This window comes from Rhinatrema bivittatum, chromosome 9 (assembly GCF_901001135.1).
Source record: "Rhinatrema bivittatum chromosome 9, aRhiBiv1.1, whole genome shotgun sequence".
NCBI lineage: Eukaryota > Metazoa > Chordata > Amphibia > Gymnophiona > Rhinatrematidae > Rhinatrema > Rhinatrema bivittatum.
In genome coordinates, this window is record NC_042623.1 from 45,656,434 (window position 1) to 45,676,024 (window position 19,591).

Below are 19,591 nucleotides of genomic sequence, written 5' to 3' on the forward strand. Positions count from 1 at the left end.
TGTCCCTTACCCATGAGATTTCAAAAGATAGTATGGACTTCACTAGTACACCATAAACAAGAGTTGATTACCTTTTGTCTATCAAAACAATATTTGCTATCCCCTGAAAATTAGGTGGTTCCTAATGGCCAGGGCTGTCTCATTTATTACTGAATTACACCTTAGCTAAGCAGAGGGTGAGACCATTTAAGTTAATAAATGCTTCTAAGTTACTGACTTGCACACAGTATAGACATTAGCATCTATATTTTAAAACTGTGGTCTTCCACATTTTCAGATCCAGGACCCATTTTTAGCCTGAATATTCATTATAATAAGGCCTGCTATTTATTTATTTATTTATTTATTTTACCATATATATATATATATATATATATATGGCAGTAGTGCCATTAATGCAATCCACCATCAAGTCAGGCTGTGACCCATCAGTTGAAGACCAATGTTTTGAAACATTACCATTCTGAAAGTTGTTAATGCAACTCTGGACTGTTTATTTATTTAAAATATTTGTATCCTATTTTTCTGCTTGTGTATTGTTTTGGCCGGCCATGGGATGTCCCATGATCTCCTGCCATGTCAGCCCAGGGACTCCTAGGTGTTACGATTCCTCCCTTAGCTGGAGCTACGGGAGGTCTCTCACCTTTCTCTGGAGGCCGCGCCGAAGCCGGGGCCTCACCTGATCTGGTTGCCCATGGCCTGGGAGGCCTTCGATGTCCTCGGGGCCTGCCTGAGAGGCCTGCTTCAGTCTTCACCTGGACTTCCTGGTTTGGGCCCCGCCCTTCTCCCTAGGGGTCGGCCCGCAGTGCTTCTCTCCAGTTATAGGGCCAGCCAGGTGTGGCCCATCTGAACTCCTCCAGGGAGTTGCTTGTTTCCTGTCCTATAAAAGGACTTCCTCTTCCCTCAGTCCTTGCTTCGGCAAGGGGCTAGTCCACCTAGGCTATGTCTCCCTTGGACTTCCTGTGTGTTCCAGTGTTCCTGATGTGTCTGGTCCAGACGCCAGAATGTGGGACCCATGCTGCTGAGAGTCTCCTCCTGTGTTCTGAGTCTTCAGATTCCTCGTTGCCTTGCCTAGTTCCGACTCTGAAGGATCCGAGGGGTTTCCATTACCCTGTGCTAAGTGACTTTCTGAGCTTCTCCCGCTCTTCTCGTGGTCCGCAACCAGCCGCCTGGCTGTGTAGGGCGCATAGGAGACAGTGAGGTCCGCGACCAGCCTGCAACTGGTAGGGCGCCTGAGGGTTCAGCTCATCCCTCTTGTTCCTGTCTTTGTCCTGAACTCCACTTGTGCCTTGCTCCAAGTTCCAAGACCTTGCTTTGACCACTTCAGTCCTGTGCCTTCCTGACCTCTGTCCGGCCTGCTGCCTCTGCTGCTCCCTGCCGCAGATCCGAAAGGGCTGGGAACGGTCGGAGGACCGTTCAGAGACCACCATAGTGTTGTGGTCTCCCGGGGTGTGTAGGTTGGTGGAGTGGCCGAGACTTGGACCATCTTCACCACCGCAAGGGCACACCTCACTTCTCTTCCACCTAGAGAGCCCTGGTATGCCAAGCCTCGAGTGCTTGCTCGAGACTGCTGCTAGCCATAACACTAGGTGCATGCAGCGCAACTCCCCTTAGTAGGCCCCACAGCAGGAAAAACCTCAGTCAGTGTATTCTGATGATGTCATGTGGTGGGGTATTTAAACCCTCACCAGGCTATGAACCAATGCTTCAATAATAGGTTCTCTTGCTCCTGCAGTACATATTGCTATTGCAGTCTTGTGCTTGTCTTGCTTTTCCTCACTGTTTTCTTTGACTTGCCTTGCTATTTCCTTGCCTGTTCTTGTTGTGCCTTTCCCTGCCTTGCCTTATTTGTTTCATCCGTGTCTTGGTCCCCAATTTTAGTCCTGTCTGTCCGTCTCTGCCTGACTCCTGGTTTTGACCTTAGCTTTGAGCCTGATTTTGCTCCTGGACTTCCACCTGCCCTGACCTCAGCCTGGACCTCGACACCATTTTCTTGCTGCGTACTCGGACCTCAGCCCACTACTCAACTTCATTTTACTGCTCCTTTCAGGACCCTTACCTAAGCCCTGATGGCCCCTGGAACCCAAGGGCTCAACCTGAGGAGAATATGGCTGGTATAGGTGAAGCCCTAGACCCAGTCCTTGTAAGAGCATGTCCACCTGCAATCAGCATGGGCCTAGTAGGTTCTCCTGCTAGGCTGCATCAACCACACCACAGCCCAAGAGCTCACACCCATGACAGCCTGCAGTAAGCAGATCGAGCTTAGTGCTCTGGATGATGGCAGAGGCCAGACTATACTTCCTTTTGGCTATGCAATCCCAGAGCAACTGAGCAGCAAATTGAGCATCAGAGTTTTTTTTTTCTGGGATAGAAAGGCGGGGAGCAAGCTTCCTGATATTTCTACTTCTTTTGATGGATGAGGCCAGCCTAGAATATGCTAAAGTCAAAAAAATATTTAAGAGCATAAGAACCTGCCAAACTGGGTCAGATCAAGGGTCCATCAAGTCCAGCTTCCTGTTTCCAACAGTGAGCAATCCAAGTCACAAGCACCTGTCAGGATCCCAAGGGGTAGAGAGATTCCAAGCTGCTTATCCCAGAGATAAGAAGTAGATTTCTGTAACTCCACTTTAACAATGGTTTATGGACTTTTCCTCCAGGAACTTGTTCAAACCATTATTAAATGCAGCTACACTAATAGCTTTCACCACATCTTCCGACAACAAATTCCAGAGCTTAATTAAGCATTGAGTAAAAAAATATTTTCTCTTATTAGTTTTAAATGTATTATCTAATAACTTCATTGTGTGTCCCCTGGTCTTTGTACTTTTTGAAAGAGTAAACAACTGATTAGTATTTACTTGTTCCATTCCACTCCTTATTTTATAGACTTCTGTCGTATCTCCCCTCAGCCATCTCTTCTGCAAGCTGAAGAGTCCTAACCTCTGACCTCTCCTCATAGAGGAATCATTCCATCTCCTTTATAATTTTGGTTGCCCTTCACTGTGCTTTTTCTAGTTCTGCTTTATCTTTTTTGAGATGTGGTGACCAGAACTGCACACAATACTCAAGATGAGGTTGTATCATGAAACAATACCGAGGCATTATGATATTCTCTGTTTTATTCTCCATTCCTTTCCTAATAATCCCTAGCATTTTATTTGCTTTCTTGGCTGCTGCTGCTGCACACTGAACAGAAGATTTAAACAAATTATTAATGATGACGCCTAGATCCCTTTCCTGAATGGAGACTCCTAAAGTGGAACCTTGCATTGTGTAGCTATAATTTGAGTCGCTCTTCCCTAAGTGTATCACTTTGCACTTGTCCACATTACATTTCATTTGCCATTTGGATTCCCATTCTCCCAGTTTTGCAAGGTCCTCCTGCAATTTCTCACAATCCTCTTGTGATTTCTCAACTTTGAATAATTTTATGTCATCTGCAAATTTGATTATCTCACTTGTTCCCATTTCAAAGTTAAAAGTTGTTTTTGTTGTAGGAACTTGGTAGCTCAAGTGAAAAAGCAGATTAGCAAAGACTGGAAAATGAAAATGTTGAACTGCCAGGTCTGGGAAAAGAAGCAGCATGATCCTTACTTTGAAGATCACTGTTACCACAATCTACCATGAGTAGCTGTTTAAGGTTTTTATCAAATTTTATGGACAAAATATCAAAAGAAATCAAGACCAAGCAGATGAGACATGAACTCAGACCATATTTGCAAGTGGTGCACCTTGTTACACATCTGAAAATTAATACTGAAAGCAACATTACAAGTTAATTTGCTGATCGTATATACTATTGTCTTAGTAACATAGAAATGATAGCAGATGAAGACCAAATGGTCCATCCAGTTTGCCCAGCAAGTTGCTCCTGGTAATACCTGCTGCTCCTTGCAGGTTACCCTCATACATTCCATTAAGGGTAGTCACTACTGCTCCAATCAGGTTATCTCCATGCCTTCTGCTAAGGATAGTCACTACTGCTCCATGCAGGTTATCTCCATGCCTTCTGTTAAGGGTAGTCACTACTGCTCCATGCAGGTTACTCCCATGCCTTCTGTTAAGGGTAGTCACTACTGCTCCATGCAGGTTACTCCCATGCCTTCTGTTAAGGGTAGTCACTACTGCTCCATGCAGGTTATCTCCATGCCTTCTGTTAAGGATAGTCACTACTGCTCCATGCAGGTTATCTCCATGCCTTCTGTTAAGGGTAGTCACTACTGCTCCATGCAGGTTACTCCCATGCCTTCTGTTAAGGGTAGTCACTACTGCTCCATGCAGGTTACTCCCATGCCTTCTGTTAAGGGTAGTCACTACTGCTCCATGCAGGTTATCTCCATGCCTTCTGTTAAGGGTAGTCACTACTGCTCCGTGCAGGTTATCTCCACGCCTTCTGTTAAGGGTAGTCACTACTGCTCCGTGCAGGTTATCTCCACGCCTTCTGTTAAGGGTAGTCACTACTGCTCCATGCAGGTTATCTCCATGCCTTCTGTTAAGGGTAGTCACTACTGCTCTGTGCAGGTTATCTCCATGGCTTCTGTTAAGGGTAGTCACTACTGCTCCGTGCAGGTTATCTCCATGCCTTCTGTTAAGGATAGTCACTACTGCTCCATGCATGTTATCTCCATGCCTTCTGTTAAGGGTAGTCACTACTGCTCCATGCAGGTTACTCCCATGCCTTCTGTTAAGGGTAGTCACTACTGCTCCATGCAGTTTACTCCCATGCCTTCTGTTAAGGGTAGTCACTACTGCTCCATGCAGGTTATCTCCATGCCTTCTGTTAAGGGTAGTCACTACTGCTCCATGCAGGTTACTCCCATGCCTTCTGTTAAGGGTAGTCACTACTGCTCCATGCAGGTTACTCCCATGCCTTCTGTTAAGGGTAGTCACTACTGCTCCATGCAGGTTATCTCCATGCCTTCTGTTAAGGGTAGTTACTACTGCTCCATGCAGGTTATCTCCATGCCTTCTGTTAAGGGTAGTCACTACTGCTCCGTGCAGGTTATCTCCATGCCTTCTGTTAAGGGTAGTCACTACTGCTCCATGCAGGTTATCTCCATGCCTTCTGTTAAGGGTAGTGTTATCAATCTACTGCTAGGAGTAGCAATCTGTTAGAAATCTGCTCCCCAGGGGGGCAGAGTTAGCAATCTGTAATAATTCACCCTGCCAAGGGGAGGAGTTGGCATTCTGTTATAAGTCAGCTAGGGAATTAGCAATCTGTTATGGATCACCCTGCCAAAGGGGAAGAGCTAACAATTTGTAATTCTCCGTAGGCGTAGTTAATGATCTGTGGTGGGTTGGCTTCCCACAGAGTGGCAGTCTGTAATACCGCTCTAGTAGTGTAAGGAATGAACACTTAATATAAATTTGTGAATCCCTGGGCCGATGGCAGATGACAGCTCCCCCAGGAGGATATCCTGAGAGGGACCACCGGCTAGGAGTATGGAGACAAACACAGATAGTTCTTTATTAGACAGGAAGTAGAACCACCAGAGGTGGCAGTAGTGAGCTGATGTGCCCAGCAGGGCTGAAGTCCTTCAGATCCTGGAATTTCGGTCTCTGGTTCGCTGAGCTGTAGAGAGAGGCTATAGGTAGTGAGTAGACAGGGTATGCTGGATACATAACCATTAGTAAATGATACACTCACAATTGTAGATATCTGTAATGGCTTCTATGCAACAGAGAGTCTTCAGTATATTCAGGAACAGGAGCTGTAGGCGAGTACTGGTTCCTATATGCAGTCTGGAATGAGAACTCACAATATCTGTGTATGAGATGGCTTCTGGAATAGAAGAGAGTCTTTGGAGGATTTTTAGGAACATAGGCCCTCATGGAGCGAGTACCGGTTCCTATCTGCAATATATAATAGTAATTCACAAGATATAGGTATGTAATAGCTTCTGAAATAGAAGAGAGTCTGTGAAGGGTTTTAGGAACATGGGCCCTCGTGGAGCGAGTACCGGTTCCTATCTGCAATCTGAAATAGTAGTGCACAGATATAGGTATGCGATAGTCTCTGAGATAGAAGAGAGTTGAGAAGGGTTTTAGGAACATAGGCCCTTGTAGAGCGAGTACTGGTTCCTATCTGTAATCTGCAATAATGACTCACAATCTCTGTACCTGCGATAACGTCTTAGACAGGAGAGTCTTCGGAGATTAGGAACATAGGCCCTCGTGGAGTGAATACCGATTCCTATCTGTAATAGAACTCACAGAGTTCACGTCTGCGATCGCTTCCAGGTAGTAAGGAGTCTTCTGAGCATTCAGGGACATAGGCCCTTGAGGAGCGAGTACCGGATCCCGTCTTAGCAATCTGAAATCAAGAAGAGAGAGTGGGGCCCCTGAGGAGCGGGTACCCCTAGGCAACTTTGTGGAGACAGAGCAGCGGAGAAAGAATTCCCCTTGCTAACTCGATTCGTAGTTGCAAGCAAAGACCTTTTAAGTTGGAAGCGGATGATGTCACTACTGGGGGACGCCCCCGAGGTTTGCGCCCTTGCTGGTATAAACTCTGGAGCGTGCGCATGCGCGCGCCCTTACATCATCAAAAACATGGCGGGTCTGCAGCGTCAGGCTAGCCCTGGGATTCCGGGGAGAAGCGGCGAGGAGAAGCCGCAGCAGCATTTGTCCGTCAGACCCGAAGAGAGTCGCCACTAAGGTAGAGAGGGTGGAGCGAGGGCGAGAACAGGCACGAACGCAACAGGTAGTTACTACTGCTCCATGCAGGGTATCTCCATGCCTTCTGTTAAGGGTAGTCACTACTGCTCCATGCAGGTTATCTCCATGCCTTATGTTAAGGGTAGTCACTACTGTTCCATGCAGGTTATCTCCTTGCCTTCTGTTAAGGTAGTCACTACTGCTCCAATCAGGTAATCTCCATGCATTCCATTAAGGGTAGTCACTACTGCTCCATGCAGGTTATCTCCATGCCTTATGTTAAGGGTAGTCACTACTGCTCCATGCAGGTTGCCCCTATGCATTCCATTAAGGGTAGTCACTACTGCTCCATGCAGGTTATCTCCTTGCCTTCTGTTAAGGGTAGTCACGACTGCTCCAATCAGGTAATCTCCATGCATTCCATTAAGGGTAGTCACTACTGCTCCATGCAGGTTATCTCCATGCCTTATGTTAAGGGTAGTCACTACTGCTCCATGCAGGTTGCCCCTATGCATTCCATTAAGGGTAGTCACTACTGCTCCATGCAGGTTATCTCCATGCCTTATGTTAAGGGTAGTCACTACTGCTCCATGCAGGTTACCCCTATGCATTCCATTAAGGGTATTCACTACTGCTCCATGCAGGTTATCTCCATGCCTTCTGTTAAGGGTAGTCACTACTGCTCCATGCAGGTTATCTCCATGCATTCCATTAAGGGTAGTCACCATTGCTCCATGCAGGATATCTCCATGCCTTCTGTTAAGGGTAGTCACTACTGCTCCATGCAGGTTATCTCCATGCCTTCTGTTAAGGGTAGTCACTACTGCTCCATGCAGGTTATCTCCATGCCTTCTGTTAAGGATAGTCACGACTGCTCCATGCAGGTTATCACCATGCCTTCTGTTAAGGGTAGTTACTACTGCTCCATGCAGGTTACCCCCATGCATTCCATTAAGGGTAGTCACTACTGTTCCATGGAGGTTATCTCCATGCCTTATGTTAAGGGTAGTCACCACTGCTCCACGCAGGTTATCTCCATGCCTTATGTTAAGGGTAGTCACTACTGCTCCACGCAGGTTATCTCCATGCCTTATGTTAAGGGTAGTCACTACTGCTCCATGCAGGTTATCTCCATGCCTTCTGTTAAGGGTAGTCACTACTGCTCCGTGCAGGTTACCCCCATGCATTCCATTAAGGGTAGTCACTACTGCTCCATGCAGGTTATCTCCATGCCTTATGTTAAGGGTAGTCACCACTGCTCCATGCAGGTTATCTCCATGCCTTCTGTTAAGGGTAGTCACTACTGCTCCATGCAGGTTACTCCCATGCATTCCATTAAGGATAGTCACTACTGCTCCATGCAGGTTATCTCCATGCCTTCTGTTAAGGGTAGTCACTACTGCTCTGGGCAGGTTATCTCCTTGCCTTCTGTTAAGGGTAGTCACTACTGCTCCATGCAGGTTATCTCCATGCCTTCTGTTAAGGGTAGTCACTACTGCTCTGTGCAGGTTATCTCCATGCCTTCTGTTAAGGGTAGTCACTACTGCTCCATGCAGGTTATCTCCATGCATTCCATTAAGGGTAGTCACTACTGCTCCATGCAGGTTATCTCCATGCCTTATGTTAAGGGTAGTCACCACTGCTCCACGCAGGCTATCTCCATGCCTTCTGTTAAGGGTAGTCACTACTGCTCCATGCAGGTTACCCCCATGCATTCCATTAAGGATAGTCACTACTGCTCCATGCAGGTTATCTCCATGGCTTCTGTTAAGGGTAGTCACTACTGCTCCGGGCAGGTTATCTCCTTGCCTTCTGTTAAGGGTAGTCACTACTGCTCCATGCAGGTTATCTCCATGCCTTCTGTTAAGGGTAGTCACTACTGCTCCATGCAGGTTACTCCCATGCCTTCTGTTAAGGGTAGTCACTGCTGCTCCATGCAGGTTACTCCCATGCCTTCTGTTAAGGGTAGTCACTACTGCTCTGTGCAAGTTATCTCCATGCCTTCTGTTAAGGGTAGTCACTACTGCTCCATGCAGGTTACTCCCATGCCTTCTGTTAAGGGTAGTCACTACTGCTCCATGCAGGTTACTCCCATGCCTTCTGTTAAGGGTAGTCACTGCTGCTCCATGCAGGTTATCCCCATGCACCCCTTTCTTCATTTCCAACATCTAACCTCTAGGGATCTGCAGTGTTTATCCCATGCACTTTTGAATTTATTTAGGGCCTGATTTTCAAAAGCATTTTCACTTGTAAAATTGGGTTTTACATGTGAAAATGCACTTTATTCATGTAAGTGAGCTTTTGAAAACTACTACAATATGTGCCATTAAATTGTCCATAGGATTTGCTCACACAAGTGCACTTTACGCTTGTAAATGATTTTGAAAATTACTACAATAGTATGTTACATTCACACGCACAACTCCTTTGAAAATTTATCTTTTACTTTTTTTTTCCTCACCACGTCTTCCGGGAGGGCATTCCAGGCATTCATTACCCTCTCCAGGAAGAAATATTTCCTGATGTTGGCGCTGAATCATTCCCCCTGGTGACCCCTGGTTCTTCAGTTTCTAACAGAAAAGGTTTGAAGTTTGTGCATCATTAATTCCTTTCAGGTATCTGTAGGTCTGTACTATAACTTCCCTGCATTTCCTTTCCTCAAGGGTATACATATTTAGATCCTTTATTCTCTCTTCATAAATCTCCCGATACAGACCCTACACCATTTTGGTCATACTTCTCTGGATCACCTCTTGTTGTGCTCGAGGCCTTGGCAACCTGTTGGGCTGGGACAAGTGGAGTGTGCCCTTGGACATCAGCGAACCGGGAGAGGAGCTCCATGGAAGCGCCGAGGCAGGTGAGACGGAACCTCGTCTGGGCGGAAACCAGAAGCCCAGGCCCCTGCCGACCTGCATGGCCTCCGTTAGGTCAACCATGCAAGGTTGGTCTCTGAGTAGTCCTCTGACCATTCCAAGCCCTTTTGGACCTGCTGCTGGGTAATGGCAGAGGTGGCAGGCTGGACAGGAGGCAGAGGTGGACAAAGACCACAGGTACTAGACAGACTCAGGTGCTGATGAAGACGAAGACTCTGGAGCTGAAGAAGATGAAGACTCTGGTACAGACAAAGACTCTGGTACTGACGAAGACTCAGGAACAAGGCATGGCACGGCATGGCAAGGCATGGCAAGACAAGGCATGGCACAGCAAGGCGTGGCATGGCAAGGCAAGTTAAAATCAAGCAATTTAAAGTCCAGAACTTCCAAGAGAGTGTAGGACCTCCCGTCACTCAGACACTCGGTGAAGAGCAGCACAGAAGCGCAGGAAGGATGGCAGCCCCTCAGGGAACAGGAAGGGGTGGACAGGCGAGCAAGGTCCCTCAGGCGCCGTACACAGCCCAGCTGAGCTGGTCACGGACCACACTGTCCCCTACGTGCCCTACACAGCCGTCCGGCTGGTCGCAGACCACGAGGGGAGCGGTCAAGCCCAGGAAGGGAATGACATCCGGACTCACGGACATCAGGACAGGCAGGCATCAGGTCAGGCAGGCAACATGATAGGCAGGCATTAGGACAGGCAAACAGGCAATGAATTTCATAGCTTAATTGTGCATTGAATGAAAAAAAATTTCACAGATTAATTTTTTTACTCTTTATATATATGTTTATTCAATATATACAAGCATAGCTTGCAGCGTAATACAGAATATTGGTAATAGAAATTCAATAAATAAAAATAAGGAGAAACAAAAAACATATTTCAGGAAATACTTGGGGGATTCCAGAATCAAGGGAGAATAAAAAGAAATGAAAAAAAAAAAGAAAATTCTTCTCAGACAACAAATATACTATAGCTAAATACACAGGGCCATTCCCTATTCTTACCCTCCGCTTTATCAAGGATAGAATCTGGAAGAGTTCCTCTTACTGGGAGTCTGGAATCAATAAAGAAACAAAGCTGAGAGGGCTCAAAGAAAACAAACTATTTATAAGTAAATGTGACCAAACATTTTACATGTAAATCTTAAGATAAATCGAGCCCCAAGAGCAACAACTTTATGACGCACATTAAGAAATGTTTTCCTACGCTGTTGGGTATCCTTAGAAAAGTCAGGATATATCCAAACTTTGAAACCCATAAAAAGAATATGAGCACAGCAAAGATATAGTCTAAGGACCTTATCTCTATCACATAGTAATGTAAAGATAATGAGCAAAGTAGCCCGGTGATCTTCATCTATCACAGTGCACTGCAAAATTGCAGTGAGATCTAAATCCAAAACTCCTTGGTTTCCATCAGTCCCCACAGTTTGACCATAGCCAGGAAGGTAATAGACCTTCAGGAGAGAAGGAACAACTGTGGGAAGATTTTGAGAATGTCTCTCATGTAAGATTTAAAAAGGTCTTCCATAGAGATCATGGAGACTACAGGAAAATTTAAAATCTGCAGATTCGGATTTTTAGCCAAATTTTCTAGCCTCTGATTAAACACAATCTTGAACCAAGGAAGCTTGCACAGATGACAACCTAGAAGTCTTTTCTTGTAAAGGTCTCCATCTGTGAAGTATAAGATTATACATCCTAATTTGTGATTCCACCTCACACTCTTTGAGTAGTGAATCATTTAATTTCCAAAATCTGCGGCCATTATCCAAAGATTGCCTCTGTAATTCCCACCATATAGGCGCGTAGTCTGACCACGTAATGGTCCCAATTCCCGCCTCCAGGAAATTAGCTGCTAAAGATTTATCCACCAGAATGTAATCAGTTCCGGTATATGTATCGTGGGTCTTAGAATAGAATGAAAAATCCCTCTCTGTGGGGTATCTATCTTGCCAAATGTCTACCAGGTGCCACTTAACCATAAATCGCTGAAGTGCTATCCAATCAGGTTTTGAATAATGCCCTCCCCCTTTAGAGCAGTCCACTTTGGGATTATACACCAAATTAAAATCCCCCCCTATGATTAGTTTTCCACTCTTAGGCCTGGATTTATCAAAATGCACTAAATATTGCATGCGATAGGAAAAGAGGTGTGTTTCATGGTAATAGGCAGTTTATTGCAATTTGCGTGTTGGGTTTGTGGCATATTGTGGACTCTTGTTTGAAGTGGCGATGACTCCTCCCAGGGGGAGGGGCCCCGTGGGGAACCACAACGATGGGCTAGACTCAATAGCAAGCGGACACAGAGGAAAGGAAGCTTTATTATACTGCTGTGATGAAGATGATCCTTGTCCGAGGAACAGACAGTGCTGTAGTCCAGCGATATCACAGGAAAGCTCCAGATAGTCTCAGTAGTATGTAGTTGATGATCTTACCCAGATGTAGCAAAGGTCCGGTAGTGTTCCGCAGCGGGTAGTAGCAATGATGGCTTCCTTCGGTAGTTGAATGAAGAGAAGGACCCGTGGTCCGAGGTGCAGGATACCCAGAGCAGGATAGGCCCTCGAGGAGCGAGTACCTAGGAGCACCGAAGGTATCTGGAATAAAGCAGACAAGACCCCCGAGGGGCGGGTGTCCTGATGGTTAGGCTGAATAACCCCGGCGGGCAAGTAGAAGCGAGGAGCCCCTGAGGAGTGGGTACCCAGAGCTTCAGTAGGTAGCGAAATACCCCGGAGGGTAGTGAGGAATCCAAGCGAGCAGCTTAGAAGCGGTCAGAGTAGCAAAACCGAAGTCCTTGCTAACTCGTTGTATTGGAGCGGAGCGGAGGTTTAAATATCCAGAGGTACTGACTTCATGCAGTGGGGCCGCCCCCGAGGTTCCCGCCATGACCTGTTTTAAGAACGTGGGCAGCGTGCACGCACGCGCCCTAGGAGGCCTCAGGAAGAAGGATGGCGGACGGGGACGCCCATGCTGGCTGGGAGACGCCGAGGAGTTCGGCAAACAGCAGTGGAGGCAGCCATCCTTCTGATGGAGGAGGAGAAAGGTAAAAGAGAGATGAGGCAGAGCAGTCGTAGCCGGCTGCGACCGACGGATGCAATATTGCGCTAATACCTATGCGAAGCAAATTGCGACAACTTTTTCACAGTTTGCGATAAGTGCCAGAATTAATGTATTTCCTACACACAACCACTGGGGGGACCATGTTTAAGCTCCTGAAGAGCCAGCCTGGAAGGAGAGAGAGAGAGAGAGAAAGAGCGCCTAGCCCTAATGCCCTCACACTAGATTGGTATTTATATCTCTATGAGAGGCCCACCTATGTATGTGAGAGAGCATGTATGAATGCATATGTGTGTGTGTGTATGTGCATATAAGAGATGGAATACATGTGTGTGTGTGTGTGTGAAACAGAAGGAGCATAGAGGTAGTTTGTATGTTGGAGTGTGTGAGTGAGAGAGTGAGAGAGCGCATGTGTCAATGTGTGTGAACATATGTGTGAGAGGGAGCACATATTATCCTCTCTCACCTTAATGGTTTGTTTGTGAATATGCAAATTAAGGTATATTGTCAGACATAAAATCGATTACGAAAGTCCCAACCTGCCTAACTCCTGGATGCACTAAGCCGTAATGTGTGGGGGGTGTTTCCACAATAGTGGGGCCCCTCCGCTGAAAAATCATTGCGGCTATATGACTCGTTCTTTTGTCTAGAGGCCAAACACCATGGGACAAAAGAACACTGCGAGCGGCCCTTTTACACGATGGTGGCCCCCAACTTCATGGGAATGCAATTGCCTTAAAGTGCCGCTGGTCCAAAAAAAACCAAACCCCATCGTGTGCAATCGGGGAGGTAGAGCAAGGGTCAGTGCTGTTCCCCGTCTCAACCTGGGGCTGCCAGTTAAGGCGGCCCTGACTCCCCCAAAATGCTAATAAAAACAAAAAGCACAGCGACAGCGATGACCCTGGCACCCTGCTTCCACCATCCTCCACCCCCCTAAGTAACAGAGATCCCTCCCCTGATGTCATCCCCCTGCCCCCACCCCCCAAGTGAAAGAAATTCCCCCTAATGCCATCCCCCCCACCCCCCCAAGTGACAGAGATCCTCTCTGAAAGTTAAAGGGTCCTGGGCCCGGACCCACCCTCCCCTCACCCCTCACTCTCCACCCCTGACCCCGCATCCCCATCAAACCTGTAAAAGGATCCAGCATAGGGCCCAGGTTCACCCTTGCACCTGGTCTGGTCGGCACCATTTTCCAAAATTGCACCGATGTGACCTTGCCCCAGTCATGTCTGTGGTCCCACTTGGGAGGGTCACATTTTCCCATTAAACATAAGGAAGGGGGAGCCAGGGCCATCGCCATGCCTTTCCTTTTTTTTTAATTAACATTTTGGCAAGGGAGCCTGGGGCTGAGACGGGGGTCAGCACTGACCCCTGCTTTACCTCCCAGTTTGCACACGACTTAAACATGAGGAGGGAGCCTCAGGACTCACATTAGGGTCTTGAGCCTCCCACCTCACATCTAATGCATTTCAAATTTTATCATGGCTGACCATGTTCTCGATCAACTGTGATGAAATATGTACATCAAATCGACTAGTAATGACCTTCTTTGCATGCATTTGCATTATTCATGTATGCAAATCACACGCAAAAAGGTCATTGTAATAGAGGAGTGAATCTGGGTGGGGAGAAGCAAAATATCGTGTATAAAACATGCATTACAGCATTAATGCGGCTTGACGCATCACCCAGTAAGGGCTGGATTTTCTAAGATCGCAAATGTTTATGAATTGCACGGTAATGGGGGGTGGGGGGGGCGGGCCTGTGAAAGCCGGCAGCGATCGCACCACCGCGGTGTTATCGCTGCCGGCTTTCGCACCCAATAGCGCCACCGTGAAAGGTGGCGCTATTGGGCGTGCTACTGGCGGCGATAAGGGGCCTTACCTTTTCGCCGCCAGCAAAGATTCCGCAACGTCCGCCCTGACTCCTCCTCTTCCAGTGCCGACCCCGCCCCAACTCCACCCCTATCTAGCTATCGCACGCAAAAAGGGACTTTTCACGTGCGAAAAGTCCCTTTTCGGGTGCGATAGGGATAGAAAATGACCCCCTAAGTTTGTTGATTTTATCATCATTTGTCCTAACATCTCCTACCAACCTCCGGTTGAACCACTGGCAATGTGGGCTCATCCATCATTCCACTTACACTGTCGAGGGATGGGATTGTGGCGAGAAGCTAGGCCCTTCCTTATTTAAGCTCTCCAAGGGAATCAGTGCCCTCTAATAGCCCATTTTCTGAAATTCTTCTAAAGGCTCCACGAATGCAAGGTTTCCTGAGGTCCAATTTGCAATAGTTACCTAGATTTTAGCTAGCTAGATTTAATCCAGCTGTCCTTGTGAGCCTAGATTTAGCCAGCCAAATTAGGAAGCTTATGCTGAAAATCAGTGTTAGCCACATAATTTTCTTACCCTGATCTAATCCAGCCCCCATGGATCCCCATCAATTAAATTTAGCAGCTTGGAACCAGTAGATTTTCAAAGAGGCCTATCTAGTCACATAACTCCACTGTTGGTTGACTAAATGATCCCTTTGACAATACTATCCTAAGTGTTTTTTTGGGGGTTTTTTTGCCATTTTTTGTTTCTGGATGGAAAAGCTTTGGGCCTGATTTTAAAAAGCATTTACACACTTAAAATTGGGTTTTACACGTGTAAATGCTCTTTACCCATGTAAGTGAGCTTTTGAGAATTGCTACAATAGATTCTATTGAATTCACCAAAGGATATTCACAAGTAAGTGCACTTTACACACGGAAATGGCTTTTTAAAATTGCTATGATAGTATGTAACATTTACATGCGTAACTCCTTTTAAAATTATCTCCAGGGACAGTAACTTTATTTATTTATTCCAGAAATTAGCCGGTTAAATGAATATTTGGGTACTTATCCAGCTAAATTCTAGCCATGGTTTCACTATTGAATATACCTCCAAAGTTAGCCGGATAAGTTTATCCAGCTAACTTTGCTAGCCGGACTGTGTCTGAATATGGACCTCTTAGTTTCTAATTTTGTCTTGTTAGTGCAAAGGCAGTTAATCAGATAGAGGCAGTATTTCTGCTTCAATTTTTTACTCAAGCTCTGAGTTCATTAGTTAAGTTAGAAAAATGTTCTGCAGGCCAAATTTGATTTTTTTTTTTTTAATTTCAGTACCTGCTTCTCAAAGTCTCATTGGAAGCAGATTTCATTGCAGACACAAATGTAGTTGTAAAACAAGTTGACATTTAATAATACTAAATAACATTGTCCTAAGACAAAAATATATTCACGTTTTTAAATTAAACTTCTTAAAAAATTCAGTTTGTCTTCTTTGTCATAAATATTAAATTGGATTTGCTATTACAAGAGTAAATCTGCACGTATGTCTTACATAAGTTTGCTTAGAAAATCCCTGGGTAATTGACCAAGCACACACACTTATTACAGTGCATTAAGTTATACCAGCTTTTTGTGTGTTGTAATTATGCATGCGGCAGGCCCATTAGATGGGTCCTGTGTCACAGAAGGTTCCTCTGAAACGATTCTGGGTGGGGAAGACAACAGAGTCTCTGCTTGGGTTTTGATCCAAATTTTGGGAGGAGGTTTGTGGTTATCCTATAGGAGAGAGCAGAAGCCATCAGTCACTGCTCACAACTTACCATGGAAAGTGTAGTATTTTGAATGGCCACCAGATGGCAGCTTTTCTGGTCAAATTACACTATGCATTTGCATGGAATAAATGTGGGGAGAGGGGTTAATGGCTGGTGTGGGGGCATGTCTCCATTAAGAAGGATAGGGAAAGCGAGGAAGCGTTCCTCCGGTATAAAATGCTGGGCTTGGGATTTGGCAGTTGTTGGAGAGAGCTCAGCCAGGGAGCAGATTTTCCCAGGGTGGCCTGTCTCGTGAGAGGGCCCTGCAGGGGCTTTCCTCCTCAAGGAGAAAAGGCCCTAGGTGGAGAATAGTTTCTGCTCCAGGAGAAATAACCAGGGGACCCAACCTGAGTCCTGGAGGTGGAGGAGAGTTGGGAGATCCCACAGTCTGTGGAAAGGAACTGGAGCTTGGAGCCCAGGAAGGGTAAAAGCCAGGGAACAGAGGGCATCCTTTGATATTACTGCCTCATGTAACTAATGAAGCCCAGTTGTGTAAGCCTGGGTATCCTAAGTTACTCACGGGCGATACAGTAAAGTGCGCTCCGGTGGAGCGCACTGTTAGCCCGCGTTTGGCCGCATGTTTTCGACGTGCTATTTTTACCCCTTATACAGTAAGGGGTAATAGCGCGTCGAAAACGCGTGGCAACCCCCCGAAACTAATAGCGCCTGCAACATGCAAATGCATGTTGATGGGCCTATTAGTTATTCCCGCGCGATACAGAAAGTAAAATGTGCAGCCAAGCCTCACATGTTAATTTCGGCCGGCACCGGGAAATTGTACAGAAAAGCAGAAAAAACTGCTTTTCTGTACACCCTCTGACTTAATATCATAGCGATATTAAGTCGGAGGCCCCAAAATTTAAAAAAGATCAAAAATTAAAAAAAAATAAATTAAAATTCTGCTCCTGGCCCGCGGGTTGGAAGACGGACACTCAATTTAGCCGGCGTCTGTTTTCCGAACCCGTGGCTGTCAGCGGGTTCGAGAACCGACGCTGGTAAAATTAGGCGTCAGCTGTCAAACCAGCTGACAGCCACCGCTTCTGTCAAAAAAGAGGCTCTAGGGACGCACTAGTGTCCCTAGCGCCTCCTTTTACCATGGGCCCTAATTTACATACCTGGGTTTTCTGTATCGCGCGCCCAGAAGAGTGGCCTGTGCGCGTGTCGGGAGAGCTAGCCCTTAGCCTGCTGCTAAGGGCTAGCTGCACAAGAGCCAGCATGGATTGCTGTTTGGTTGCTGCATAGAAGCTAGGCAGCCTTGTATTTACATGTTGGTGTGGGAAATTATTTTAAGGAGTTATTTTAGGTTACGTGAAGAACTTTGTATTGCGATAGAAAGTAGTGGAGCAGAGAATCACTAATATTGCTACTGTAATTATTTAATATAAGGCCTATAAGTCCTGAGAATGCATGTACCATTTTTCTTAGCTTGCCTTATACCAAGAAACATGTCATGAGATCATATATATTAAGCAGTTATTCTTGAGGCTAACTGTGCAAATATCAGGGAAAACAGGACAATAGCAACTTAGCCACACCTATTTGCTGATGTGATAAGGACAGACAATTGAGGCCTCAAGAACAGATGGGAGTAGCCCAGAAAAAACTGAAACTAGGATAAGGGTCAGCAGAATCATCACAAAAAGACCTACTTCAAGCTAACAGGCCAATACAGTAAAGGTCACGGGAATCCTGGCGCACGCACAGGGGGGATTCAGGGGGGACAAACATGCAAATTAGGGCCCGCAGTAAAAAGAGGCGCTAGGAACACTAGCGCGTCCCTAGCACCTCTTTTTTGACGGAAGTGGCAGCTGTCAGTGAGTTTGACAGCCGATGCTCAATTTTGCTGGCGTCGGTTCTCAAACCCGCTGACAGCCACAGGTTCGGAAACCGGACGCCGGAAAAATTGAGTGTCCAGTTTTCAACCCATGAGCCGCAGGCCGATTTTAAATTTTTTTTTTAAATTATTTTAAACTTTTAGGACCTCCGACTTAATATCGCCATGATATTAAATCGGAGGGTGTACAGAAAAGCTGTTTTTACTGCTTTTCTGTACACTTCCCCGGCGCTGGCAGAAATTAATGCCTACTTTTGGGTAGGCGCTAATTTCTGAAAGTAAAATGTGCGGCTTGGCTGCACATTTTACTTACTGAATTGCGCGGGAATACCTAATAGGGCCATCAACATGCATTTGCATGTAGCAGGCGCTATTAGTTTCGGGGGGGTTGGACGCGCGTTTTCGACACACTATTACCCCTTACTGAATAAGGGGTAGAGCTAGCGTGTCGAAAACGCGCGTCCAAACGCAGGGTAACAGTGCGCTCCGGTGTATCGGCCTGATTCTGTTTGAAATCAGAGAAAGAACAGATCAGAGGAAAAGCTTGTTGGACATTACAGTAGTTAATGAAGTGCCTGATGAACTGTTCCTGGTTTTCCAATGCTGTGTTTCAGTCTTTCCAAAGATATATCAGACTTGCATTGGAAATTGTGAGGGGAAGTATTTTTGGGTATATTCTTTAATGCAAAACCTAATCTTGTATGCTTCTATTGCTTATTTTCAGACTTATAAGTAAAACGTATATGCTTATAAATAAGTATGTTACGTATTCTATGACAAAATAATCACCAATTTTCCTACCCACTACAGTTGGCTATACATGTTGAAGGAACTAAGCTATTGACTTTGAAGCAACAAATTTTAAAGGACAGTAAGGCTGTGTGCTGCATGAACTTGGCCAAGCTGTTTTCAAACAATTCTGGAGATGTTTGTGGCTGACCAGGGCAATGACTCGTGATGGTGTTCCAGAAGCCCGGCTTACCTGGGTCTGAGGCTTAGTGTTGGGTGTGGGCTTAGAGAAGTTCCTTTGCTGGCAGGCACCATTGGTAGTTAGTAAGCCTCCATGTAAAGAAGAGTGTGTGCTGTTTTGTAGGGATCAGAAGATCAGCACTACTGGAGGAAAATAGTACTGGCATTTATGCAGCAGATTAGCAACGGCTGTCGAGTTTTCCTCGGCTGTCTCCATTGCCGCCAGTAATCAGCGGTACAGAAGGTAGAAGGTTGTCCTTTCCCCACCAATAATGCACTTCCATTAGCCCATCTGTGTGTACTGAAATAGTAGCTGTGGTAATCAGTTACCAAGACCACATTGGGAGCAATGTTCACTAAGCAGTCAAACACTTTTGTAGCTGTGTAACTTTAGTGAATTATCATCAGCACCTGCTTACCTAGTCCCCTCTGTTTCAGTGGCTGGGGGTTACTTAGGAGAACCTCCATGTGTACATTTGAAAATTCTATTATTTATGGATATGTTATTTAGTGACATCAGGGAGCTATTTTTAACCGTTCTGAGCGGGTCCATTTTCAGCTTGACAGATCTAGCCA